General features: G+C 45.3%; 1 long non-coding RNA gene across 1 annotated transcript in view; it reads right to left on the reverse strand.

Annotated features, from left to right (window-relative positions):
- Positions 1–1300: 1300 nt before the first annotated feature.
- The window catches only part of LOC137159000 (uncharacterized), a 117557-nt gene continuing 92903 nt past the window's right edge, over positions 1301–25954 (reverse strand). Inside the window, exons 3-4 of the long non-coding RNA XR_010921517.1 lie at positions 9100–9235; positions 1301–2063 (exon numbers count right to left, since the gene is read on the reverse strand). This is a non-coding gene — a long non-coding RNA (uncharacterized lncRNA). The remainder of the gene's footprint in view (positions 2064–9099; positions 9236–25954) is intronic.

Consider the following 25954-nt stretch of genomic DNA (forward strand, 5'->3'; position numbering starts at 1 on the left):
AATATATGTATTTCTACAAAGTGCAACAGTTTCAACAGGAGAGACTGAAAGCAACTCACCTACAGCCTGATGGGTAGGACACTTGGCTGGGAGAGCAGAGATATGAATTCAAGTGCCTGCTCCAGAGTGGAGATTCACACCTATCTCCCCCACCTCCAAGGTAAGTGGCCTCATGCACTAGGCTAAAGGCTATAATAGAGAGGGAAATGCATGCACACACACACACCTCCAAACCAGACTTTTCTAAATTCCAAACATTTTCAGACCCAAACTGAATATTTTTCCTGATTTTTTGGTTTGCTAGCTGAACCAAAGAATCAGTGATTTGCCCAGCTCTAATCACGAGACCTGAGACCGATTCTACTGCTCTATCACCAGGCCTTCTGAGTGACCTGGGACAAATTACTTCACCTTTCTGTGCTTCAATTTCCCCACCTGTAACATATACACACAAGTTATAGTATATTACCAATATACACACTGCCCTTTATAAAAAATCTTAAGGTGTACAGATTATGATAATAATTGGGCAGTGAGTTTCAAGTCAGTAGCAACATATCCTTCATTTTAACAGACTATAGGGTAGATTTTCCAGTGCAGCTTGTTAATTAGCTCTTGCTGACAGTCAATAAGAGATAGTCAATGGCCTAATGCCATTTGAACCTCTGAAAATCTCCTTCTACATCATCTAAGGGTTTCTCTATTTAGGGAAATTGTTCTGAATAGCTATTATAGAATAAGATATTTTACAATAGCTATTGCTGAATAGCTTATTTTGCAATAGCTATTCCGGTCAATTTCATTATGTAGACAAGCTGCAAAAGGACACTATTTTCACTCTTTGTTGTAATCTTACTCTCAGTTCTTTAACTTCAAAGGAATTTACTAAATTTGAGGGAACCTGCATTTCTCTTGATTAGCTGATGCTACTAATTATGTCCAGGGTTGTATTGTGATGGGGGGAAGAGGGCATGGGGAAGATAGGGATGAAGCAATATGTTCCAACTCTGAAAAATACAAGTGCTATGAGGAAATTATGATTCAGGAAATGTAGTCCAGGCTATAGTGCTGAATCCAAACCACTGAGGTCAATGGAAAGACTCCCATTGAGATCACTGAGCTTTGGCTCAGATACTTTTCTGCTGCCTTCCTACAGAACCGCTTGCATTACTTGCGTGGGAATGTTTCAGAGGCAGGACTTTGGGCTGTTGGGAATCCAGCTAACGTCAGCTCTGCTTCCAGTAAATAAAACAAAAACATACATATACAAAAATGCCATCTTCCCAAGAACAAACTGGCAAATGCTACATGGTTTATAGTGTCCTTGCAATACCATCACACAAATTAATTGGCCATCAACCAAGTGTACTAACCAAATCCAGCTGAAATAGCTCCAGTCATTTAAGATATATCTTTGCAGAATGTAAACATAACATACAAAAAAAAAAGTGGCATTTTCTCAGCAGAAGATCTCCAAGCCCATCTAATTTGTTCTAGATGATTTACCACTGAAGTTTATAAAATAACCAACAACAAAAAGCATCCCATGAAACTTAATTAAAATGCTGCTTCTTTCTCTGTACAGGCTCCAGGCTGATATTTTCACCCTAAATGTAAAGTCTGCTTTATACACGGAGACCTCTTTTCTATGTATGTTTATATTATGGTCACCAATATGATGGCTGCTTACACGATACCTATTTACATAGCTAGATGGTCATTTGTGTTCAAAAACACTTGATTCTGTGTACACAGTGATGATAATTGGCCCACAAAAAACACACACACTGAACTTCTACTTTGGAAAGGAGAAATTGCCCCATTGGCACTCTTCAACTATTTGGGTCTAAAAGGAAGGAGAAGAGCATAAGACTGCTCTAGAAACTGAATACTACAGTGGGAACACTTGGGACGGAATTAAAGATTTCCTTGTTTCTAAACTACAGGGACTCAAGATTTCAATTCTCAGGCAATTAATGGTCAGCAGCTGATGAGCTATTGAGAGTCTGTGGTGGAGTAATGAGGAAATCTGTGTGTGCCTCCAAGAACATCCCCAGAGTAATCTGAAAAGAATAAAAAGAACCACTTATAAAGACCAAGAAATGGTAGTTTTCTGTAGCACTTCCCTTGCTAATTGGCAAATCAAGCATCCCTGCCCCCTGGAATTTTGTTTTAACAATATATTAAAGAAATTGCACAACTGCATATATCTCATTTTAACAGATTTGGGAAAATTCAAAAAAAGTTCTGATAAGTAAGATAAATCCTATTGCATGTGTGAAAAGGTTAATGAAAGGCTCAGTGTGCCAGCTAACTGAGGCTTAATATGTTGCTGGGAATGTCTTGATGTTGCATTTTCATTAAAGGAATAATTATGTGTGCATCATGACTCATTTGCAATTTAGCCGCACGGAGTCAGAATTCATTATTTAAGGTAGTAATGACATCTGTGCAGCTTCACCTCAAGTTCTCAGGGATCTGACTGACATTACAGTTAGAGATACAGACTGTTCATGTTGTTCGTAAGGAAAATAGTGTCATGCAGGTGGATCTAGTCACTGCTCACAAGTTATCTGTGGTAGGTGCCCTTAGTGGGGGCATTCCTCACACCATGAAAGAGAATTAACATTATTCTGTTTTCCAGCTTTCCCTGTCAAGGTTCCTGATAGACTGACCCCTTGTTCAGACTGGAATTTTACCTATGTTAGATATCCATTTTTAAAAGACAAGTCTAGAAAGAATTTCTGATGACATGATAAGTACAGTGGCATAATCACTAGGAAGCAGACAAAGCTGTTTTAAAACTGTGTTGGGACATTTTTTCTAAACTAGGTCCCACATTGATCAAGTAAACTGTATTCAACCTGTATTAGTGGAAAGAATTGTTATATACATGTGTGAAAACCACATTCTAACACAGGCACAATTCCACAGTGGACAGGTCTTAAAGAATGGGGGAAACAATAAAAGACTGTTACTTACCTTGTAACGGTTGTCCTTCGAAATGTGTTGCTCATGTCCATTCCATAGTAGGTGCGTGCACGCCACGTGCACCATTACTGGAAAATTTTTCCCCTTAGCAGATCCCGTAGGGCCAGCTTTGGTGCACCCTGGAACTCCGTGCACCTGCCACAGTATATGAGGGGCTGCTGGCCCTACGCCCCCTCAGTTCCTTCTTGCCGTCAACTCTGACAGTGGGGACAGGGGTCGGATCATGGAATGGACATGAGCAACACATCTCGAAGAACAACAGTTACAAGGTAAGTAACCGTCTTTTCTTCAAGTGCTTGCTCATGTCCATTCCATAGTAAGTGACTTACAAGCAGTACCGTGGAGGCGGGTTTGGAGTTCATAGGTTGATTGACTGCAACATTGCCCTACCGAATCTGGCATCATCCCTAGCCTGCTACACAATGGCATAGTGGGATGTAAAGGTATGAACCGACGACGACCATGTAGCAGCTTTGCATATGTCTTGCACCCGTGCCAAAAATGCTGCAGAAGACGCCTGCGTTCTGGTGGAATGAGCTGTGATGTTGCCCGGAAGCGGAACCTTTGCCTGCTCGTAGCAGAAGCATATGCAGGCAGTTATCAGGAGGAGATTTGTTGCAACGAGACAGGTAAGCCTTTCATCCTTTCAGCCACCGCAATGAACAACTGCGTGGACTTACAGAACGGCTTCGTCCACTCCAAGTAGAAAGCCAGGGCTCTGCATACATCCAGCATATGCCATCTCTTTTCCTCTTCGGAAGCGTGTCGCTTCGGGAAAAAACACTGGCAGGAAAACGTCCTGGTTGGTATGGAATTGCGATACCACCATGGGCAGGAAGACTGGGTGAGGCTTAAGCTGGACCTTATAAAAAATCATATAGGGTGGCTCCAAGGTGAGTGTCCTGATTTTAGACACCCTCCTAGCCAATGTGAGAGCTACTAAGAAGGCCATCTTTTATGAAAGTAGCAGAAGTGGACAAGTTGCCATGGGCTCAAATGGCGCCCCCGTGAGCCTAGAGAGGACCAAATTCAGGTGCCAGGGTGGTACAGGATCCCTGACCTGAGGGTAGAGCTTTTCTATTCCCTTCAGAAATCTCACCACCATGGCGTGAGAAAAAACTGATCTCCTGTGAATTGGGAGATGGAAGTCTGAGATGGCAGCCAGATGCACCTTTAGCGAGGCAGTAGCTAGACCCTGAAGCTTGAGGTGCAGCAAGTAGTTTAGGACCACCTGGATTGGTGCATGGTGGGGTGTAATCTGCCACACTGCAGCCCAGCAAGTGAACCTCTTCCACTTGACCAAATACGATGCCTTCATGGAGGGCTTCCTGCTACTCATCAGCACAGTCTGCACCTGAGACGAGCAAGTTTGTTCTACTAAGCTCAGCCACTCAGCCTCCACGCTGTCAGGTGAAGGGACTACAGGTCCAGGTGCAGAAGGCGCCTCTGGTTCTGGGAGAGTATGTCGTGCCACCACAGTAGCTCCAGGGAAGGGGCGACCAACAGCTCCAGGAGCGTCGTGAACCAGTGCTGCCTGGGCCATGCAGGGGCAATAACGATGACCCTCGCCTTGTCTTTCTTGATCTTTAATAGGATCTTGTGTATTAATGGAATGGGAGGGAAGGCATACAGCAGCCCACCCAATCATGGAATGAGGAAGGCATCTAACATGGCCCCCTTGTCCTGCCCCTGGAAGGAGCAAAACTGGCTGCACTTCTTGTTGACCTTGGAGGTGAGGAGATCCACTTGAGGAAAACCCCACCTCCAGAAGATCATGTAGGCGACTGATGGGTGGATAGCCCACTTGTGAGAAGGTACAGAGGACCCGCTGAGCCAGTCCACTGTAGCATACTTGATACCAGGAAGGTGAGAGGCCACCAGGTGAAAATCGTGGCCTATCGCCAGATTCCAGAGACCCACCACCTCCAGACAGAGGGCTGAGGAATGAGCCTCACCCTGTCTGTTGATATAATACATTGCGGTGGTGTTGTCCATTAGGACCTGAATCACTTCGCCCTTCAAGAATGGAAGGAACACCGTGCATGCTAGGCAGGTTACTCAGAGCTCCCTGATGTTTATATGGAGCCCCTGGTCCTCTTCTGACCAGGTCCCTTGGGTACTGTGATTGGAGCTGATGTGTGCCCCCACCCCAGATCTAAAGCATCTGACACTAGAATCATTGTGGGGCCCCTGTCTGCAAAGGGCATTCCCTCCATCACCATCCAAGTATCTAACCACCACTCTAGTGAGGCCAGGACCCGTGTGGGCACCATGACAACCCTGTCCACGGGATGCCTATTCGGGGCATAAGCTGAGGCCAGCCATAGCTGAAGCAGTCTGAATTTCAGGCGGGCGTGGTGGAGCACATAGATGCACGCTGCCATATGGCCCAATAGCTGCAGGCAGACTTGTGCCTTTGTAAGAGGGAAGGCCTGGAGGTTCCTGATCAGGCTGGACATGGCCTCGAACCGGGCCTGTGGCAGAAACGCTTTGGCTTGCATCGAGTCGAGGACTGCCCCGATAAACTCTATCCTTTGTACCGGCACCAGAGTAGACTTCTGCTTGTTTACTAGCAGGCCCAGCCTGTGACAGGTGGCTCACATGAGGTCTAGACTGGCTTGGACCTGAGCCTTCAACCTGCCTCTGATTAACCAGTCATCCAGATATGGGTAGTTCTGTAACCCTCGATGCCTGAGATACGCAGCCACCACTTCCACGCACTTTGTGAACATCCTTGGGGCTGATGATAGGCCAAATGGGAGGGCTGTCAACTGGTAATGGGAACCCCCCATCACAAACCTGAGAAATCGTCTATGACCCGGAAAGTTCAATATGTGAAAATATGCGTCCTTCAAATCGAGGGCAGCATACCAGTCTCCTTGATCCAGGGAGAGAATAATACAGGCCAGGGAAACCATGTGGAATTTTTGCCTTCTCATGTACCTGTTTAGGCCCTGCAGGTCCAGGATGGGTCTGAGTCCCCCTTTGGCCTTCAGGATGAGGAAATATTGGGAATAGAAACATTGTCCTCTCATACCCCATGGGACTTCCTCTACAGCTCCCAGTATGAGAAGATTGCGCACCTCTTGTAAGAGGAGTTCCTCATGAGAGAGGTCCCTGAAGAGGGACAGGGACAGGAAGGTGCAAGGAGGACGAGAGGTAAATTGGAGGGTATAGCCCGTTCCAATGGTGCCCAAGACCCAGCGGTGTGATGTTATATGGGCCCAGGACAGGAGGAAAGGAGCGAGACGGTTCAAGAAAGGTGGGGATGCAGGATCCACGTGCGAGGCTGGAATGCTGTCCTTTTGTGCACCATCAGAATGCATGCCACTGACCGCCTGAGCATCAGGAGGCAGGCGGCTGCACAGTCAAGGAAGAAGGCGGGCCCTGCCTGTGCCACCTAACTTTCCTCTTTCTCTGTCTCTCCTTCTGTAGGTCCTGAAGCACTTTGCCGGGAACCTGGGCTGCTGCTGTTGCTGGCTCTGCTAGAGCTGAAACTGCCTATTGGAAGCTTGCGGCATGTACAGACCCAACGAGCGCAGAGCTGCCCTTGAGTTCTTAAGCCCATGGAGCTTCACATCCGTCTGCTCTGAGAAGAGTGCAGCACTGTCCTGTACCTCCAAGGAGAGACTGGAAGACTGGAGCCATGAGCAACAGTGCATGGAGATCCCTGAGGCCATTGCCCTTGCAGCCGAGTCAGCTGCGTCTGCAGTAGCCTGTAAGGCCGCTCTGGCCACTGTCCTGTCCTCCTCCAAAACCATGGAGAAATCTTGGGCCTGATCCAGAGGTATGGCCGCTCCAAAACACTTGACAGAATCCCACAAGTTATAATTATATCTCCCTAACAACACCTGTTGGTTGGCGACATGGAACTGGAAGCTGGCAGTAGAATAAATTTTTCTCCCAAACAAATCTAGTTTCTTGCTGTCTTTGTTTTTGGGAGTTGAGGCAGGTTGACCCTGCCTGTCTCTCTCATTTGCCACCTCCACCACTAGGGAGCTCGGTGCAGGGCGGGTAACAAGTATACAAACCATTTTGCAGGAACGTAATACTTTCTCTCCACCCCCTTCAAGGTCAAGGGCAAGAGAATGGAGTTTGCCAGGCACCCTTGGCCAGCTTTAGGACCCCTTCATGCACTGGCAGGGCGACCCGGGACCATGCTGCTGCCACCACTGCATTAAACAGGTTGTCCGTCTGTTGCTGCAGCTCTTCTGCCTCCAGCCCGAGGTTGGAGGCTACACTTTTAGGAGCTCCTGTTGTGCTCGAAAGTCATCCAGAGGAGCTAATGGGCCTGCCACCAGCACCTCGTCAGGGGAGAAGAGGATGACTGACCTGGTGCTGCGAGGACTGGCACTTCTGCTAAGTGCGTGGGGGGCCCTACAGATATATCCTCCATAGTGTCCAACTCCTCCCCTGACTAGGAGTCATGGGCCTCCACCGGCAGTGCTTGGGGCCCTGACTGCTTCCCAACAAGACCAGGGAGTAGTGACTTGAGGCCATCTGTAACCCCCAGGGGTTCCAGTATTGCCATGGGGGTGGCCATTGGCCCTGAGACCACCCTGGAAGGGGCGAGTAGGGACCTTGCCCTAGTCCTTCAGGTCAGGAAGGCTGGGTGTGGGGATCCTCTGAGTCCCTTCCCTTCCTGGAATCACCAGACCTTCCTGCCAGAGACCAGCATCACCCAGAGCTTGAGCATCTCCCTGTACCACGGTACCAAGGGTGGGGAGAGCGGTATCTGCGCTTCTTATCCCGGCACTCCCTTGACTGACGTCTTGGTGACAGGGAGTACGAGTCCAGTGACCGGCAGCATTGATGCCTAGACTGACTTGGCGACGAGGACCGCCCGTGACAAGAGGAATGGCGGGAGCGGTGTCTGGGTGACCAGGGAGCCTCTCAGTACCGAAGCCTGCTGTCGGCAGGGGTCTTCTCTAGGTGAGTGCCACGATGCCAGCAACTGGGTGCTCTGCTGCCTATGCACGGACGAACTCATCAGTGACCTAGAACGGTGCCTGGCCCCAGAGGGGGAGTGTCTGCTCAATACCGAGCGGGACCTGCCTCGACTCATCGATGCCGTTGCCTTCGGTGAGTGCCACTTCAGGCTGTCTGGGCTCCTGTGGTACCAGTGACCTTCTTCAGTGATCTGCCTCTTGGCGGGACTGATCTCCTCCACGGTTACCCGTTTCGCAGAAAGGTACCTCAGGACTCCGGTGAGGTGTGTAGCCACTGGGAGGGGTGCTCATTGGGGGTTTTCCCTTTGATGCGGGCGCTCTTCCCCTCATCCTTTCCATCCGTGTCAATGAGGTACGTGGAACAGGCAGGGCCAACAAATCGGCTGCCACCTGAAGTGCCTCCAGCATCAACAACACTGCAAGGTGTAGTGGCCCCCTCCAGCACTCCAGAGATGGGAGACACTCTGTGGAAGGGCTCACAGTCCTGGGTGAAAACTGCCCCTGTGGGGGTTGCTTGGTGCACTGACTCTGATCTGCCCGGGAGCTCAACCTCACATCCTTAGGTCTCTTCCGCACAGGGGAGCGGTCGTCCGCCGGATGTTGTTTCCAGGCTGTAGGGCCGGCAGAACTGGGGCTCCAGGAGGCACCAGAACTGGCCCTACGGGATCTGCTAAGGGGAAAATTTTTCCAGTAACCCTGCACAGGATGCACATGCACCTACTACGGAATGGACATGAGCAAGCACTCGAAGAAGAGTTATTCCCCAACGCCCGGCCTCACCTCCACCCACCCACCCACCCACACACACCCACACACACAAAAATAAATGGGCAGAGGGAGAGAGAGAAAGGAAAATATTAGAAATATTGGAAAATCAGTTCCAGGAAGTGCCAGCACAAACTGTTGTCTTGGAGTCTCCAGAAATTAAAGAGTAATCGTTTTTTAAAAATGATATCATCTGCTGAAATCCCCAGGAATACATCTAACCAAAGCTGAAAAAAATGAATGATACTTCTAAAGAGATCTTTATACTTAACAGTCCTCTGCCCAAAAACACTGTTGCTAGAAAGGCCCCGTGAATGGTGTTTGCTAACATTATTTAGTTAAACCATGTAATACAGTACATGTCAAAACCAGGCTCTCCTATCTGTAAATGTACCTGTTATCAAGTAGTATGTCTTTCAACTTGTTTTGAGACAATCCTGTGGTCCTTACTCAGGCAAAACTCCCACTGTGGCATACTGCCATCTTGTGGACCTTGTCAGTATAATACAGGAAGTAACCTAGGAGGAGGTCTGGAGAGAAGCAGAGTTTATGAGTTCTCTGAGTAAGACACAAAATCCTATTTGTTGATTTTGTTTATGTAATGGTTAAATTAACAGCATTTTATTGACACCCGAGATGCTCTTTTTTTACATTGTAGGATCTGGTTCTCTTTGCATCTAATATGCTGAAAAGTCAAGAAGTAAATTAAAGTTATAATGCAACTTTTATTTATAGTATTAGTGTCTGCTAAACACATCTCCAAAAGTTAGAGATTGGCCTGAACTAAATTCCCAGATCTGAACACCCACAAAGTCTGGGAAAATGTGGATCCAGGTCTTTATAATTCAAAACCCTATCGCTACAAAAAATGCCTGCAAAATCAGGGCCGTTTTAAGACCTTCATAGGCCCTAGGCACACTTGCCTTCGTAGGCCCCCCGATCAAAATAACTAATTTTATTTTAAGCTATTAATAAGATAGTTTTTTAAATAAAAATAAAATATTACATATAAAAAATTTTTTCGTAGGCCCTGAAAGTTTCATAGGCCCTAGGTACTGTGCCTATTGTGCCTAATGGATAATATGGCCCTGTGCAAAACCAGTTACTGTATATAGTGGGCCAATTAGAATAATGTAATACTCCACCAGATTCTTCAGTTTGAGATGAAACCATTGGGGATTTTGCCTGAGCATTCTGCAGATTTGTAATTATTGGGGGGTTTCTTTGTTTAACATTTTACTTGCCACTCAGTTGATCAAGTTAATATAAAACTTCAGTTGTCCTCCTTTGTGAATTTCAGTGATACTTGATACTAATATTTAATATTAGGGCCAAGTTTATTAGGAAAGACAAATATCCCATTGGTAATTCCATTAATTTTTCCAGATTTTTCTTGTTCTTACATGCTGGATTTTCTTTCCCTTGGGGATCAACTTGTATTTGTTTCTACAAAATTTGCAGGCATGATTTAAAAAACACAAGAAAAACATTTTTTAAATAGAATTTTGCTCTTTTTCTTCTTCGTTATGATATGTAGAGAAGATCTGAAAGATTATTTTTAAAATTTTCTACTGCTTGCTTTTAATCTTAGAATATCAGGAATGTCAACATTGGTCTTCCCTTGCTTGGCTAAAAACTCCTCTTGGAAGATAAGCTGTGACAGCTGCCAGTGAGTAATTGAATAGCAGATGTGCTGAATCATTAACAAAGACATCTTTTGTCCCAAATGCTCACTAGACATTGACATTAAATAAGTTAACAAACAAACAAAGAGGTTTGAACACTGACTAAAAACCCCTTTCCAATCTGAGTTGCTCATTTTTCAGACTCTCGACCCTTAGGTTGTCATCATTTCACTAGTACATTAGTCAGATGGGTGGACAGGACCTGAATTTCTAATATACAAAAAAGCAGAAAAGAACTTCTTGACAAAAGCCTTTCATACATCATATAGAAACAGCACAATCCCTTCCTCCTACTCCTTTGTGGGTCTTTTCAAAATATCTTTCAATGGCAAAAACCAAATTATATATTAAAGGTTAGAATAAGTAGCCTAATCTAAGTGGGTTGGCATAGGACTAGCAGCCAGAAACTTCCTAGTCCTATTTCTAGGCCTGATGCCAACTTACTCTTTTGACTCAGGCAAGTCACAAGCTGTGTGTCTGTAATTTCCCATCTGTAATATGAGGATGCTTCTTTGCAGGATTATGAGGACTTTTTATACAGATTATGTAAGGTTTAATTATAAGTATTACTGCTGAGCTAAATCCTCAGCTCCTTACTTAGTTTTTACTCAGTTTTTACTCAGACAACACATCAACTGAAATTAATTGGAATGCAGAATGAGGAAAAACTGATTAGAGCTAGCTAACCTATTAATTATGAATGGTTATGTATCCATTGTGAATAGATTCAGAATTTATCCCTTTTTGGTTAGCAGATCATTTGTAAAATGATCTGGATTTTCTTAAAATGCAGTTGCTCCTCTGCCAAATGGTAACAGTGCTAGGGTCTTGCAGGTCAGCATCCCTTTGGAGGAGCAATAAGTGAGGCAAAGTCTAAGTATGTTTTTAGTCCATCTTGTTTATTTTCATGATATACAACCAATCCTAGAACAGAGGTGGTCACAAACAGCAAGCAGGCAATCCCCTGTTTCACTGATCCCAGCCCAAACACCAATGCCTGGTTTGCAGAAAGCAATTCTGCCTCAAGGCTTGACTCTGGTTAGAAAGATTACAGAAAGGAGATTACAGACCCCTCCTGCTGCTCAGCACAGTTCCACCCGGAAATAACCTACAACACAACACTAACACTGCAAGCTTTTCTTCAAAGACTGAGTGGTGCTCCCATGCTAAGAAAAAGAACTGAGTAGATTACGTATAATGGCACGATCTGGTAACTCCTGCCTTAACTGAATTCATTATTTGGAAGTATTCGTTAAATACCTTAAACAATTTTTTTTTTTAAATATGGAATGTTTCCTTGCTACTCACTTTGACTATTCACTAATTGTTTTAACTGGTCAACTAAGTCACATGGGGCCAGATCCTCAGCTCATGTAAAACAGCCTGGCTCCATCAAAGTCAGAGGAACTGCACTGATTTAAAACTGCTGAGGTCTGGCCCACTGTTTATACCACCTGTTTGAGTGACTGGAACATTTCAAACGGGTGAGTAAATAAGAGTGAATAATGTGCTTCAAGTAACAATGTTTGGACGAACTATCCTTGGTGTTAAAAATTGTGAAACTTTCAGAATTCCAGAACAATTTAATCAATACCCAGCAGTTGTTTGAATACCCATGACATGAATAAAGAATGACTCGATCTTGGAGCTTTTATGAAAATAGTCACACACCAGTTGTTTTACCATTAACCAGCCCTAAAACTGACTGAGTCCCTTAGGGTCTGGCTCAGTATTATGAGTTTCACCATCAGACAAATCATAGAACAGCGGTTTTGAACCTGTAGTGTCTAAGATTTCCAAAAGGGTCCGCAACTACAGAAGCAGTCAGCAATGGTTTGAACAGCCATACAAGTGTCTTGCCTTAGAAATGATGACACTATGACTGACATGCATTTACTATTGCTAAGTGAGCAATAGTCAAACATTTCACAAGAGAAAAATATTTAGGGAGGGAAAACTAAAATGACTCAGATGTATTTGCTTCAGTAGAGACCAGAGATTGTAGCATACTCTAACTGCACTTTGCTTTTTCCTACTCAACCCCATCAGCCTTTAGTATTATGTCCAGAAACTGCTGATGAACAAAGTATCACGATAAAATAAGCCAGTTCACACAATTTTTTTTTTAAATGGAAGCGGCTCAGACTAAAGATGCTGCCATTTCAATGAGATGAGAGAGAGGGAGTGTGTGTATAAAATCTTTCATCAGGCTGGCTGCGGCCCTATTTGTTTCCACCGGGTAGCCAAATTCTCTGAACAAGGGGATGACCACAAGTGCTTAGGTGTGAGCCTGCAGGACAACCTCTCACTCCGCTACTTCAGTGGAAGATAGTCTGTGGCGCTCCTTGTTGGGCAGTTCAAATGATCTCCCAACCTCATCTGCATAATCAATGCAGTGAGAATTGGCCCTATGTGTGGTAGGTGAGGAGCAATTTGGGGAGTCCCTAGTTTGCTTCAGACCCTTTGCAGTTAATGAGCAGATCACAGACTCAAGCTGTGAGAGACGTGATACTACATAGAATGGTTTTATCATTATCATTTTGTACTGTACAACTGCACCTGTATCTTCAGGCAAAAGGAGATATTACAAAAATGCTAGCCAGGAGATATTGTTATGTTACAGTGAAGAGAGGGATCAAACAGAAGGTCTGACTCAACCAGGATTCAGGTTTATTCCCTCCATTTTAATGGCAATTATTTACATTTGGTTATTGAAGCACTAGCAAACCACTACAATGAGAATCCTTTTGTTAAGACCTCAAAGCATCTAGCTAAAGGGTAGCCAGGGACTAGCTCAGCGCAAGGGGAACCAGCCAGACAATATTCACGTGACCTTGCACAGTGTCATTGGGATGGCAGCTGCCTCCAGTTTAATAGCCAACAGCAGCAGGTTGTGTTGTGAGGAGAGCCTGCCATAGCTTCCCAAGTATCTCCAAAGCCAGTCAGTGCTGCTGTAAATCGTAAGCCACAGGGCAAAGGTGACAGAGAGCCCAGGGAAAAAGTGGAAGGCTTATGGGGCGGGGGGGACTTTGGACTGGTCCTAGTGTGGAGGGTGCCACAGTGGAACATTCCCTGTAATAGCCATTCAGAGATTCTAATGCAAGCGTTTGCGTACACTAAAACCAAACCCTTCTTTTCAAATCATAATCAGAGAAATCAGAGCCACGCACACACAGATGGGATGACCTGCTAGGTTTGAAACAACCTAAAAATCCCCTCTCTCTCAGGCCATAATGCTCCCTCTGATAATATCAGTCTTTAAAACAATGTAATCTCCTTGTTAAAATTCACAATGACAAATTCTTCACGGCACTAAACATGCAGTTGTGATGGACTGTTTGGCTTAGAGGACAGGCAAGGGGATACTGAACTATTCACTTTTAGGTCACTGGTTCAAATTTACAGCACGTCACAGCTGCTGCAGGTAGCACTAACCTCATCAACTGTTTCTCTCTCTTTCTAGCGAAGCTGTGAATGGAGCATGTGCCAGGCTGGCAGAGCAGGAGGAAACATGGACAGGACACAATCAGGTGTAGGTATCAGCATTAGATGAAACACCTCCAGCAGGCTGAGGCACTGGACTAAACCTTCAAAGGTATGGAGAGAGGGTGTGAAAAACATCCTGGCGTGTGTGGAGAGAAGGAAACATGAACCCAGCTACTAGACGTGACAAAGAAAGAAATTCCCAGGAGGCTCCTCTAGGCTTAGGGGCAGCGAAGGAGAAAAAATAAATCCCTGCCCACACAGAGACCAGAATCTGCCAAGAGTGACAGCAGGATGCAGGACAACAAGTGATGGGAGGGAGGGGCGGGGCAGGAAAGAGCCAGCTGAAAGGCAAAGTGGGGGGGGAAGCACATTAACAAGGCAGCCTGGGGTAAGCCTGCCCTACTGTGTCTGTGCTGTGGACAGACACAGCTTCCCTCTTCAGGACCAGGATTATCAGCCTGCACCTTTCATCGGCATTAAATTCAAGCACACAATAAATAAAAAGCAAATGTAGCTGAGTCCCCAAAGCAGCGACACGAAGAGGGCACGGTCGTGCTGTCTTATCTCATTACAGTCAGGAAGGAACTGAAGGAGAGTCTGCAAAATACAACTCCAAATCTAAATACCACTGGATTTCTCTTGTTCTAAATCCACCCGGTGCTATTTGCTAATACATATACACAGTGGCTACTCCAGACCCCCTGGCACATGACTTGCTGCAGGCCTAGCTGCCATATTTTGTGCAGCTCTATGTGCAGAATTTAATGGAGATCGTTTGAAAATGTGCAGATGAGTTCACTGTATATTTTGCAAATTTCCCACATTTGTATAGGACCCTAAACTTTAGTTCAAGGTCAATACAGCAGCCAAGCCATGGCAGGGATAGGACATGGAGCTGCACAAAACTAGTCAAGCTGTGGCCCCCAAATGGGTGATGAAGGTCATCTGGGCGATAGGTTGTTTCTGGATGGGGACTGTTTGGGGGCAGCTGAGTTTGGGAGTATCTGGGTAGAAGATGGGATAAGCTGGGGGTTTTCAGATGTGCTGAGTGGGTGGAAGTGGCTGTGGGGTAGGAAAAGGAAGCTGGCTTTGTGGGGCCATCCAGGGGGAAGATGGATGAAAGCCAGTTCAGTGGCTGGGGGAAGCAGGGAGTAGATGGCTGAGGGGGGAGGCAAGAGGCTGCTGGACTGCCAGGGGCAGCTAGATTTGTGAGAAGAGCAGGGTAGTTTGGAAGAGAAGCTGGGGACAGCTGTGCTTGTGGATGTCCGGATGACAAAGGAGTAGCTGGGAGGGATTTGTTGGAACTGGGGCAAAATAGGGTCAGGTGGGATGCTTTGCGGAAGGATGGAAGCAGCTGGATGAGGTGATCAAGGGCCGGGTGGAAGCTAGGGGGCTGTTGGGGGTAGCTGTGTATAGTGAGGGGGAGGGAGCAGAATGGAAGCAGAGACCTGTCAGAGATAGGTGGATGGGAGTGTCTTGGCAGGAGAGAGGATACTGGTTGGTTGATGGGTCCCACTTTACATCTGTCCCTATTGCTTCCTTCGCTTGCTGCAACTGCTGCTGCTCACATACACCTCTGATTGCTCTTTCCCTGCTCAGATCCAGCAGAGGTACCAAACAGAGAGAGGCCGAGCAGGTGCCACAGCAGCCTTGAGACCCAAGTGTAGCCATTCCTGCAGCCCAGCTGAATGTGTGACATTGAGCTGAGGTGACAGAAAGGCATGAGGGGAAGCCACCACGCATGAGTGACACTTGGGATGTCTGTGTAGGTACAAGAGGAAGTAAATGAGTTTTCAAAAGCTCTATTGCAGATCTAAGAGTAACCTTGTCTGACAGTCTTTCTATTTCCCAGCAGTCCTCCAGAAATGTCATGGGTAACTAAGAGCCAGCTTTCAGAAAGTTGGATGTGCAACTACATGCCTCATTTTTGCATACAATTACAATTGCAAGTGATTATTGGGTTTAGATGTCTAAACGTGCAGTTTAGCCATCTATCTGGCCATTTGAATACACAAATGCCTAATAAGAACATACAATTGTAATTGTGTGCACAAAATTAGGCATTCAGTTGGATGAGCAAATTAGACACAAAATTAACTGCCTATCATTTTCAAAAACAGACCCACGGAATGGTTTACATGAATTCATCTATAGAATAAGTAGTAGTGTAAAAAAAATTAACAATGAAAGGAAAAAATAGCCTTCCAGGAAAATTAATCACCCAGGTTTTTTTATAAGCCCTTCAAATATATTAGGGTTTCACATAGACACATTGACTCTAATGAATTAAAATATGCTGCACAATTACACCATCAAAAATAAATATGTGCTGAACACAATAATTTTCATTGCAGAGTCTATTGCTGATTTCTTTTGTCAGTTTCACTGACACCTAATATTGAATGATGCAGACATATATTTTGTGCCTGATGACATTATCAGCAGAGCACTGCCTCTACTCATTTCCTTTGCTTCCACGCTGTAAGTAGCACAGGGACTATTATGCAGAAAATAAAAAATCATCCTCACCTTTTCCTGTTGTGAAAATACAGTACATCTTCTCCCTAGTGAGGCATGATGTAAGCAATGACTCATCAAGGTTGCACTGGTTTAGCACCCTTGTTCACGTTAATTATTTAATATTGGTACACTGCTTTAAAAATGAAAAGCACTATACAATTGCCAAGTGTTGTTATTCTATCATTGCTTCAGGTGTTAATAGGGGTTTATCAGAGATTTTTTAGAGTAGAAATAACTGTTTCCTAAGGGCAACTGCCACAATGTTTGAAGATAAGCGCTAACTCAATCTGCCGAGTAGGTGGAAAAATGACAGTTGGCCTGCATATATAGGGTCAAATCCTCAAATTATGTAAATTTGCACAGCTCCAGTGATATCAATTGAGCTACCTCAATTTGTACCACGTGAGGATCTGGCCCACAGTGTCCAAGTCTAAGACCCATACACCTAAAAATCCCTCAACTGCATTTGAAGAAATATTTAATAAACCTAAGGGACCCTTCACCCTGGTTTCTAGGACACCCTCTACAGAAAATCTGAAGATGAGTTATAAATATACCGTAACAACTAAACTCATTAAGAGAGATTAATTCAGCTAGTTCTGCCCAGGCGTGAGTTTGACACCTTGGAACAGTGGTTCTCAACCTATTTACCACTGTGGGGCCCACATGCAGCTCTCTCGGTGTTACATGGGTCACATCCACACAACATATATATTACCTGTATATCTTCAACAGAAATATAAGCTTTAATATTTGTTATATGACAGCAATATGATTCAAATCAATATAGCACCTTTCATTTCAACATAGCAAATGTCTACCAAGAGCATTTTAAATTAGTAAAATAAGTCAAAACATTAATTGTTAAAATTAATTAATTTACTGCAAGGGTGGCATGGTGTATTGCCACCCTCACTTCCGCACTGCTGCTGGCAACGTGGCGCGGCTGGGCTGAGATGAGCAGCCGGAGAGCGCAGCTGCAGAGCCTGCCTGCAAAGATGGAGAGTCCTGCCCGTGCAGAGCACCCTCTCAGCCAGGGACTGTCCCCCACTCACCGAGCCCCTGAGCAAGGGACTGTCCCCTATGCACCTAGACACCTCACCCACAGCCCCTCCCCAGACTGCCCCCTAGCCAGGGAATGCTCCTCATTACCCTAACTACATGGGTCTGTCTCCCCAGCATCCAGACTCCCCACCCCAAACACTGGGCTAGCACTCTTGCCTGCCCTGCAGAGACAAAGTGCCCCATCCAGAGCAGAACACCCGCCCCCCCACACTGGGCTGCCCCCTCCAGTATCCAGTCCTCCACCCAGGGACTTCACTCCATGTACCGATCCCCCCACCCCACTAGAGACTGCCCCCAGCACCCAGTTCCCCAAGGATTGTCCCCCAGCACTCAACCCCACCATCCAAAAACTGTGCCCCAGTATCTAGCCCCCTCGTCCAGGGACTGCCCCCTGTTGGAGGCCTAGCATGGCCTGAGTGCTTGACTTGCTGAGTTGCTTGACTTGACCACTATTTGAAGCTTAGCCTCAGCAGCCTGATTGCTTTGTACAGCTGGCAGAGACCAGCCGAGTGCTAAGTAACCTGACGGTATCTCAGTTTCTGCACACCACAGCAGATAGTAACTAATGTGGGTTTTGTACAACGCAACAAATAGTTTGTTAGTTTACAATTGCAGATAGATAAAGATGAATACAGACAAGGGTTTATACATTTTCCATTAAGGTGAGTTCTTTTCTACCACCTCTCCCACTACCAGATGTTGCTTTGACCCAATTATCATGCTGAGACCATAATACAGATAATAAAGTATATAAAAATTAAAATATATGGGAACGTCACCTAAGATAAGTGAATGAAAGGATGCTGTGTACAGAAGAGTATAAAAAGCCACCATCCAGGCAAGGGGAACCACTTGTTTCCACCAAAGATGCTGTCAACCTGATCCCATGGCAGGGCTTCTGAAGCAAGCTGTTCCCATAGACAGCCTTTGGAGTGAATACACAACTCTTTTGGTCTAGTGAGTATGACATGTTGTAGTTAATTTCTGGATTTGTATTGAACTATCTAGAAATCCTTGCACATTAAACCTTACTGATCTGCAAATCGGGTGTACCAAATCTCGCTGGTAACTTCACACTGATCATGAAGAATGCAACACTCCCCAGCCACCAGTCCACCCACCTAGAGTCTGTTCTCCATGCACCAGCTGCAACCCACTCCCCACATCTGCTGGTTTCCTACCTCAGCTGCTCTGCTCACAGCTTAGCTGTGCAGCCGGCCCTGCCTGCCTGCCTCTGTGGGCCTTAATCATGCAGGGTAGGGAGGCACTGAGCACCCTGGCCTCCTGCCAATACTGCTGGGCCCAGTCCTGCTGGGAGGTGGGGTCGGAGGCCTGACGCTGCTGGGCCCAATCCTGACCGGTGGGGGAGCGGGAAAGGGCCTGATGCTGGGCCCAATCCTGTGTCAGCCCATTTTTGCACACACACCCCCACTGGCTCTGCACCTGGGGCAGGTGCCCCTCCTGCTCCACCCTAGTTATAGCCCTGAAGATGTCAGCACCTGTGTGCTGATCAGGCCATGGGCTGAGAATCATTGCCCTAGAAAAAGGAAAGTAGACCCAGCCATTTAACCAGCGGCCAATTATCAGCTAGTGTAAATCAGTATAACTTCACGGAAGTCCATGGAGCTACTCTGAATTACACCAGCTGAGGATCTGGCTATTGGTGTGTGAAGCGCACAGGACTAGCACAATGGCCGCACAGCCAGTCCCAAGCAGAATAGCCTTCTAAATCCAGTTGGTAACTGAAACACACAATGGGCAGCTGAGACTCTGCTAACCCAGCTACAATCCTTACTCAAGCTGAGACTTTTTGCATAGCATTTATATAGTTCACTAACTGTTCCTTCCTCCCAGATCTACCTGCATGTTCTGGTTGTTACATTTGTAAACTCTTTGCTGATCTAATTCTTGTTGCTATGTATACTGGACATATCCAATGGGAATTATGTTTACAACCTCTTACTCTGTATGTACTATATGGTCCTTGGCAAATAAGTCACTTCTTGAACTTATTTTGAACTGGCAGAGAAAATGATTCTGTAAGGTGGAGCTCTTGGTGGACCTCATCTGCTCTGTGCAAAAGATTAAGAGTCAAATTCAGTCCTGACATACTCAGGCTCAACACCTAACGACGTCAATAGACACCACTCCTGCTTAAATCAGGGCTGAATTTGGCAGTTGGGGGAAAACTGCAGCATGTTCATTCGCTGTGACCAAACTATAAGTGGCATGTAATAAAAAATTGAAATTAACATTTACGATACAATGCTTACCAGAACATCATAAATACATGGTATGCCCCCATCTTTAATACTGCGTGCAGTTCTGGTCACCCCATTTAAAAAAAAAATTAGATTTGGAAACAGTACAGAGAAGATCAACAAAAATGGAACAGCTTCCATATGAGGAGAGATTAAAATGTCTGGAATAGCTCAGTTTAAAAAAGAGACACCTGAGGATGCGTATGATAGAGGTCCATAAAATCATGAATGGGTGGAGAAAGTGAATAAGGAAGTGTTATTTACCACTTCACCACCACACACCACACACACAAGAACCAAGTGTCACCCAATGAAATTAATAGACAGCAGGTTTAAAACGAACATAAGGAAGTATTTCTTCACACAGAGCACAGTCAAACCTGTGGAACTCATTGCCAGGGGATGTTGTGAAGGCCAAAAGTATAACGGGGTTACAAAAGAATTAGATAAGTTCATAGAAGATAGGTCCATCAGTGGCTATTAGCCAGGCTGTTTAGGGACACAACCCCATGCTGTGGGTGTCCCTAAACTTCTGACTGCCAGAAGCTGGAACTGGATGTCAGGGGATGGATCACTTGAGAAATTGCCCTATTCTGTTCACTCCCTCTGATGCATCTGACACTGACCACTGTCAGAAGACAGGATTCTGGGCTAGATGGACAATTGGTCTGACCAAGAATGGCCATTCTTACGTTATCAGATCATTTTTATTTAGAAAAAAAAAAAAGTATGCTCACGACACCACTCCATCCTGTATATGAAAACACAAAGTATAAATTTATTTCATGAGATGGAAATTCCTTCCAGTTAAATGTGCAATCTAATTCTTATGCAACTCTGTAACAGTGCAAAAGTCCAAAGGTCCAAAGGTAGCTTAATCAGCAAATTATGCAAATCAGCTCAAATCAAATACATTGTACACTTTTTTGATCAGCAAAATGTGCAGTACTCTCAACAAATTATATGAAATTTTCAACTAATTAATCAGTAAAGATAACGAAAACAACCTCCACTGGCAAGGGCGCAGCTCAGCAACTCAGCTGTATCTCTGAAAGATTGTGTTATCCAGCAGAGTGTCTGAAAAATTAAACAATACAATGGCTGATGGTGCAGCATCCTTGCTAACATACATAGACAGAGGATGCAACTTGAGCTGCAATACAGACAATGATTTACTTTGAAATATAAGTAAGCATGTAATTATATAAACATCAGACATGCTGCTTTGGTGCCTAATAACAAGATTATGCAACTTTACCACCAAGGTATATGAAAGTGTACCAAATGAAGTGAATAATTGCATCAGCATAATGGTTTGGCCATTATGGGGCCATTTTTGTCCCATTAGAAACTGCATCCTTAAGTTAATAGCTATTATTTTTAAATTCTATCTCTATCCAATTGGTTCTTTGTGTAAAAATTCTAAGTAACCTATAGTAATAATGATATAATAAAAAATAACTTATTTCTCTGAATCTTATCCTTTGGGGCCTGTATCAAATCGAATGAGGCAATATGCCCTAACAGAGATTTGATAAAGCCACAGAACAGTAAGCTCTATCACCTTGGGAAGAGGTTACAAATTTTGGGGTGGCTATAGCCCCTGCAAAATTCCCCCAGCACCGCTACTGGTTAGCACACAATGGTATCTGTAACGTACAGAGCAGTACATTAGTTTTTCTTATTTCAATTATCAGGAAATTACTTAGATTGTAAACTCATTGGAGCAGGGGTTGTCTTTTTGTTCTGGGGCACCTAGAGCAATAGGGTTCTGGTCCATGGTGGAACTTCTGGGTGCTACTGCAATGTAAATAATAAATCATCATCTCAGATGCCCCTATGTGGTAACTGTAGGTAAATATTGATTTTTTTAAAAAATGAGAGAAGGTAGGTGAGGTAATCTGTTTTATCGGACCAACTTCTGTTGGTGAGAGAGACAAGCTTTCAAGTGACACAGAGCTCTGTTTTTTTGTAATGGTAGATACTGCAGTATATAGTGCATTCACCCCATTATGCTTACTCTTCCCTCTGACATGAGCCCTAGCAGAATGATTCAGGATATACACAGCAGCTAACACCATTCTCTTCCAATTTCCCCTATACAATTCCCACTTTTAAGGACAAGATTTCACACTATAAGGGACAATTTGGTTCAGAAAAACTAAGAGAAAATAACAGCCCCTCCCTGTCTCCCTGAACATTTCCCTACTTCTAGAATCAATGACAAAAAAACCCACCAAAATGTACAATAAATATTTGCAACAGATAAATCAACTAGTTCTGTTCTGGAGGAACAGAGAAGCTTCAGAGATGCATCCAAATTACTGTCACATGCTATCAACACTAGCACAGGGCTGGAGACTTGCTAGGAGAACAGAGATGATAATAAGGTGGCGCATTACATTTTACACAAAAATAAAGCCTTAAACAATTAAGAGTGTCAGTGCTGGAAGTGGCAGGACATCCAAACAGTGTAGAATGTGCATGGTCTCATCTAAAAATGGAATTAATATGGCCCCGGTGAGGGTCTGTGATATCCTGTGGTTCTTGTCTCATCACTCTGGACAGTTCAGCTTTGTGAAATCCATGACTTTCCCAGAATGCACTGCAACAAGCCTTTAACAATATCCACTCCATTTCTGGAATCCACAAAGTCTCAGTGCACTCCATGCAGATTCTTCTAGATTCCCCTATTCCACCTTTCCCTAGCAACCCCATCTATCCAGAGACTCTTCATTTCAGCCTCCTCCTTATGTAAATTGTGGGTCATACGTGCAACTCTTGAGCTACACTCCTGTATATGGTTCTTCTCCTCCTCTTCTGCTGTAGCCAATAAGTGACCAGAGGTGCACTACCCACAGCTCTACATCCAACTTTCCTCGGCCAGTTCACAATGTAACTTGATGATAAGGATCAAGACTGGAGCAAGGGCTACAGGGACATTCTTCTCTTACTTTCTACCCAGTGGACCCTGTAGCAAGGCGCTATGGCCTTCCTCGGAGCTTGGGCCCGAGGAAGGGTCACTCTGCCCCCGCTGGACAGAACCAGGCCCTGCAGGCCCAGCCAGCCGGAAGCAGAGGGGTAGAGCCAGGCCCAGGGCAGGAAGTATAAAAGACAGGCCGAGCAGCTCAGTTGGAAGGAAGCTGCTGCTGGCGGCAGATATGCCTGCCTGGAGGCTGCAGCCTAGGCCTGACCCAGGCCCTGCAGTGGTGTGGCGCAGACGCCCTGCCAACCACAGGCCCCAAACCTGGCTGGACCTGCCAGGCCCAAGTGACTGGAGGGGGCTGCCCGACCCGGTTGACTGGGTGGGGGCACTGAGACTGAAGGACTGGAGAGGGCCGCCAGATACTCTGGACTGGGAAGGGCCGCCAGAGCCTAGTAGCAGGGAGGCGCTACCCCCGCCTGCTGGATGGGAGAAGCCCTCTGAGGCCGGCCCTGACCTGGAGGAGCTGCTAGGCGTGGAGGACTCACCGGCATGGATGGCCCCTAACCGACCGGAGGAAACCCCTGAGGCCAGCCCTGACCTGGAGGAAGTCCGGCTCGCAGACGACCCTCAGATGTTTCCGGACCTGCCGCTGGTCGATGGTGAAGGACTCGCCGGATGCCTGCTTGCCACTTCCCCAGCGACCCGGAGGGAGATACGTGGGCGCAGGTACCGGGGGACCAGTGGAAGGAAGTGGCCCAGGAACAGCCGTAGACAGTGGCTGAGTTGGGGCAAGACCCCCATCGGTGTGTTGCGGTGGGAGCCCCGCCGACTCAGTGGCAAACACCGTTGCCACTGCTGGGGCCCTGGGCTGGGACGCAGTGGAGATGGGTGGGCCTGCGTCCTCCTCCCCACTTCCCTAGCCACCCCAGGAGAATGTGCTCTCCCTTACCGCTATTGAAAGCGGCGCCACTGCTTGCTCGCCCGCCCTGCCTAAGGCAACAGACTCCTAACACACTGCTAATTCCCCTTAGCAGAGGCGCTATGGCCTTCCTCGGAGCGTGGGACCAAGGAAGGGTTGCGACACCCCAGCCGGGCAGGGCCGCCTGCTTACAGACCCCAATTTTGGTGTTTTTAACAAGCAGCAGTACCAATCTGCAGTGAGATGCATTGTCTGCTGCTACTCTTTCCTACTCTGCTCTCTAGCTCACTCAAATTGTTTTGGCCCCAGTACACTGGGCCCAGATCAGAAGGATCCCAGGACCCACCAATATTCTGACCCCATCAGTGCAGAATATAACAAAAAAAAACCCAAAACAAAACATGGAGTATGAAACTACACAGCAGGTTGAGCTAAAATGGAAAGGCCAACATGGAGATGCTTACCAACAGTTAATCTAGTATGCTGAAGTACTCCCATCAGCACAATGGTAGCTGTATTTAAGAAGCTTTTACCATGCACAGAGCTGACCCTGGCTGCTGTGGATGAAGTGGACCATTATAATTGAATACAGCTCAATTCAGTGTCTGACTGAAGCACTTATGGAAAAGTATTCCTATACTGCATATCCTGCAGATATAGCCAGTTAAAAATACTAATGTTCTTGAATTTAGACTTAATTTGTCTTTGGGGCTTGCACAGGGTAGAGTGATTCCAAAGTGACTGGAGCACTTCTAATTTATAGAAGAGGGGCTTAAAATGGAAGTATCTTAAAATTCTTTTTAAGGAACTCCAACAATATTTCAATTGCTCTACACTGCAGCAAGAAGCAAAAAATAAATCTAGCAGACTCCTAGACTTTGGTCTCAGTTATTGTATCTCAGTTCATTTTCTTTTCTTTTTTTCTCTCCTCTCTCTCTCTTGCTTTTATCCTTTTTTGTCTCATCAGGAAAAGATGAAATACCATCTTTTGATGCTCCAAAACTTATACTCTCAGAAGGTCACATCAAGCATGTGTTTCCTGTCAGCAATACAATCAACTATGGACTGAAGGCAGTACATGTGAAATAGTCCTACTTCAGGTCATCACATTGCATAACACAATGATATGCTTCCATCACGCTATTCCATTAATTGGCTGGCTGCAGATAACTGCAGAAGGATACAAAGGGTTTGATTCTGTTTCCACTGAAATGAAGTTCCTGACAAAACTCCCACTGATTTCAGAGGGAGCAGGACTGGGTTCAGAAAGCATAAGAAAAGGCCAGATCCTCAGCTGACCTAAATGAACAAAGCTCCACTGACATCAATAAGGCTTCACTGATTTATGCCATTTGAGGCTCTGCCCCAAGTACTTTACCCAGCCTACATGACTATTATGGACACCTCTAATGAACATAATTCAGAAGGGTATACTTCACATGGCCCTTAAAAAGAGTGTTTTCCCTTAGTCTGAGATTAATTCTATAATGTTGTTTGGAGTTAAAAAACAAAGACTAGAAATACTTTGGACAGTCAACTATACAGAGGGGTTGCTTTTTGTTGAAAAGGCTGAAATACAAAAAATCCCAACACTCTATAGACTGGCACATAATCTATACATGGTAGCATCTTCTGTAACCTATCCCCTGTTATGACGCACATCTTATTAAATAATGTGGTCTACATGCTGTATTATTCAGTGCATCATGCTGCATATGGAGTTCGTGGGCCAGATTTACTGGGATGATACTTCGGCTGCTTTGTGTGCTACTCCATTGACAAAAAAGAGCCGTGAACCCTTCTTAACCGTCTAGTTAAAATGAGTTTACAATCTGCTTTGCATTGCTGGAGGGATGCAAAAAGCCAGAGCATACCAATTAATCTGGCCTTCCATTTGTAGTATGTGCATAATTTATTTAGATTGATCTTTTTTTTTCTTGGCGAGTTACATTTTTCTGTGTAGGGTTTTTTGTTTTTAATTGCCCGTTAATTTCAGTTTGCGTAGTTTGCTCTATGTTAATTGGTTTATCAGACCAGTTGGAGTATGCATTTTATTCATATTTTATCTTCTTCTGTTATATTGTTTTCACACAGACTTTAAAGGTTGCCTAGGGGGTTTTCAGAGAGCTCCATTAATTTCCATCAAACTAGGGCAGGGTTTCTCTCTGTGACACTTCCCCTCTATATGAGCCTTATTCTATAGGTATTTAAATAAGTTGCTTCATTTAGCTGTGAAGATCTTTCCTTTCTACATAACTTGACGATTGGACCCTCCCTAGCACAAGGGAGCACAGCCTTGATGGCTATTTGAAATGGAATTTCCATGGAAAGCCAGTGATTCATAGGATGCATGGGTATGTCTGACGGTTCTGAAGTGATAAATGTCA

The sequence above is a fragment of the Emydura macquarii genome, unplaced genomic scaffold (assembly GCF_026122565.2).
Source record: "Emydura macquarii macquarii isolate MOO-44397 ecotype Brisbane River unplaced genomic scaffold, CSIRO-AGI_Emac_v2 contig_1790, whole genome shotgun sequence".
In the NCBI taxonomy this organism is placed as follows: Eukaryota; Metazoa; Chordata; order Testudines; family Chelidae; genus Emydura; species Emydura macquarii.